The sequence below is a fragment of the Pinus tabuliformis genome, chromosome 8, assembly GCF_031772625.1.
Source record: "Pinus tabuliformis cultivar Carrire ecotype Pingquan chromosome 8, CPIR1, whole genome shotgun sequence".
NCBI classification, from domain to species: domain Eukaryota; kingdom Viridiplantae; phylum Streptophyta; class Pinopsida; order Pinales; family Pinaceae; genus Pinus; species Pinus tabuliformis.
Window position 1 is genome coordinate 1,695,118,034 of NC_142294.1, and position 3,580 is coordinate 1,695,121,613.

Here is a 3,580-nt window from a genome sequence, read left to right on the forward strand (position 1 = left end):
TTTACAGAATAAAGCACTGAAAATGACTCGTTTGTTTTATGTACAAAGTCAGGGTTGGCAGGCTTTAGAATTCGGACGAGTGGGATCAGCAGAAAACGACATCATGTTTTGTCGTTTAGTGGGGAGGCAGTAAGCATTTTGTATCACACCGCTCATGGGAAGAGGGCAGTATTTAGCCTTGGGCTAGCGATTCCATAGAGCGACAGACGCATGGCAGAGGCACTGTACATGAAACTGCTTTGTGATCGCACACTAATGTGTGGTCACAAATGGTCGTGCTATATGTATTATAGCTGTCGGATGTCGGGGGCCTGATCGAACGACTGTTGGGAGATACGAGGTGACAAGGGATTAATAAATGCGGGCCCGATGTAATTAAGGATTTATTTAATCATATTGGGGGCAGCGGGATTGGCTGGTGAGGTTATTAATTAACCATGAGGGTTAATTAATCCCTTTTTAATGTAGCGGGGTGTTAAGTTTCTTAATGTGTTACTGATTAACTCATTAATCCCTCTTTAAAATGTATTATGGTTATATTTTAACCGGGGTGGGATATATAATATTTTGGGGTTTTTACATAATTAAAGTAATACGAGAGCGGGTAACCTTTATAGGGGATTTATATATTAATATGTTAATAGTTAATATGACATTATGAAATGGAAAGCACTAATTATAAAACATTTGAAGTGTGTATTTAAACTTAGGCTAAAGTGAAGACAAGGGTTTTTGTGGAAAACATTGTAATTTTCCTAAGTGAAATAGAATTTACTTTAAGAAAAACTTATCAAGGGAATAAATGATTTATGAATGGGTATGATGATTTAATGAATGGTTTAAGCACTTAGGCTTTATAAATTAGTGGTCCAAGGGTCCGGTCCCTCCAGAAGTCAGAGAAATGCTCTAAGCCCCTTTAACTTTGTAAATTCCTTTAGTACTTATGGGAAATTAGTGAATCTTAAGGGGAAAATGGATAGGGAAATTAATTAATTTGACTTTGTTTCTTTGATGTGCTATCTCCAATGTGAGTTGTACTTTATCCAAGTGATGGAAGCAAAATATTTAAGCATTAAACTTAACCATTCACCACACATTTATTCTATAACCATCATCTACTTACCCTACCTACTTTATCCTAGCATTTTCACTTCTTTATTAGGGTGCACTTAGACTGGAAAACCCTTTTCTCATTTTCTTTTCTTTTACATAGTGATATCTATCTAAAGCTATACTTATTACATCCAAGGGCTCAGATTAAATTGTTGAGCTCCTTTTATTCACTCTACCTATCTACTTATCTTCCAAGATTAAACTGTTTGGTCAGATCTTTATTCTCTATTTCTACAACATGAAATTGAAATATGAAGTAGCCAAGTTTAAACTATTTGACTATTCATGAATTGTGGCATAGGTGACAAACTACACACAATGGTTTATTACACAACAGTAAAAAAGTAGTGGCATTTAGACTTGCACACTTTCTTGGTCTTTCTTTTGTTTGGGGTTCATTTTCTTTCATTTTTGACCATCTTTATTCTTTTTACCCTTTGATTTTTCTTTTAGGGTATACACTCTTTACATTTTTTAGAATTTTTTGATTTTTTGAAAATATGGAAAACCTTTGCAACAAGAAAAGGTATGAACATATTACATAGCTCATCAAGTCAATCATGACATATGACACCTATTGGTATAGGGGAATAACAATAAGAAACCCTACTACAATGATGAAAAGATGATGTTCAAACGGTCTTTGGTCTCTTTAATTTAGATTCCAAGGCTTAGGGGACATGATCAAGTGATGAAAAGAAAAAAGTAGGCTTAAGAGGCAATTCTGGCCAAGTTTTGATGAATTCTGTGAAGTGCGATAGGATGTTATAGGACTGTTATTGAATGTGCTTTATTGCAACATGATTTCATTCGGGAGTGATTTAAGGATTCTAAAAGTGACTTGAAGGTGGAAGAAGGTAGTAAAAGGTTGTATAATAGTGTAATGGGCCTTTCCAAGATCACAAAAAGTGAGGAAGAAATGAAAGAAAAGACAGAGGTACATGCAAAGAAAAAAGAGACAAGAAGAGATGAAATAGAGTTGGTTGAGCTTCATTTAGCATGATCAAAGGTTCAAATTTTCAACAACATAGATAGAGCCTCAGAGCTTTAAAAAGACATTGAAACACCAAGAAGACCAACGAAGAAGAGAAAGGAGGATGTAGAAGGTCCCATTATACACAAGGAAATGGAAATAATGGCTTTTATCTAGCAGGGGAAAATATATGTCAAAAAAACCATCAGGGAAATGAATGAAGAAAATAAGGGGGAAGAAGATAAGTAGGTTGCTCAAAGGATGAACAATAGTTTCAGTAGGCAGGTATAATGGGCCTCCAAATTAGACACTGATTAAGGTCCATCTAACCTTTCTTAGGTAGATAAAGGCTATATTAAATATCTCCTTCTCCACTTAATAATGTTTTTTATCTCTAGTATGTTCTTAGGAAGGTTTAGATATAATTACATGTTATGTGCCTAATATTATTTATTTTTGTAGAATATTGAGTAAATTATGAATGAGAGAATCTAGGGACATGTTCCCTGCTAATAAATGAATGGAATATTATGAATTTATTGAGCAGATTTTAAAGCTCCATTGATTGAGGAAATGTAGGGATGTATTCCCCACCAAAAGAGGATCTTGATCTTGGCTAGCTTACAGAGGATCTATCCTCATAATTCGAAATCAATTAGGGAACCATATCCATTATTTTAGGGAATTGGAGGGAAACAATGCCCCTCTTCAATGAGGTTTCCCTCAAATCTTTTTGTATAAATAAAGGGGCCTAATATCCCAATAGTTGAGTTTGAATTAGTGGAGAAATGATTTTGAAGAGTAGCAGGCTTCATTGCCTAGTATTTTGTGATGTACTATTTTGACAATGAATGAAAGCCATCTTATTTTCAGTCTGATCCATCTTTAAGGGCCCAAACTGGAGGCTCTGGTCTCTCTCATTTATGTATGTTATTCATGCATCTTTTTTCTTGTATCTCGTTAGCAATATTTCCTTTATTTTCTAGTAGAATTTTTTATGAGAAAGTTGCGTGTTTAGGTCTGTCAATCATCTCTCTTGTGGGAAGCATGGTAATATATATTGTGTTTTCAAGCAAAAAACATAGTTAATTTCATATTTGCAATAGTTTGATATTGAATTAGTTTCCTTTTTCATCTCTGTTTTTTACCATTAAATCAATTGTTTAACAATATTTTCAAGCATAAAAAAAAACAATCTATATTATATGCAGGTTAGGGCATGGGTTTACAAGGCTAAGCATTGTAATTTACACTTGTTATTCCATCACCAACACTTCCTTTCCTTCCCAAACAACCTCTTCAAGCAGAATTTTTATAAAGATCACTTTCTAGATTTGTTAGAGGTCACTGTGTGCATCTTTCCATGTGGAATACGGGCTTCTGAGGAGAACTAGGCTTTAAGGTCTTCATACATCCTTCCCCTACCTTATTCCACCATTTCGTGCTTTTAGAACACCTTCTAAGCCCACACATTTCTCTCAGATTTTATCCTGT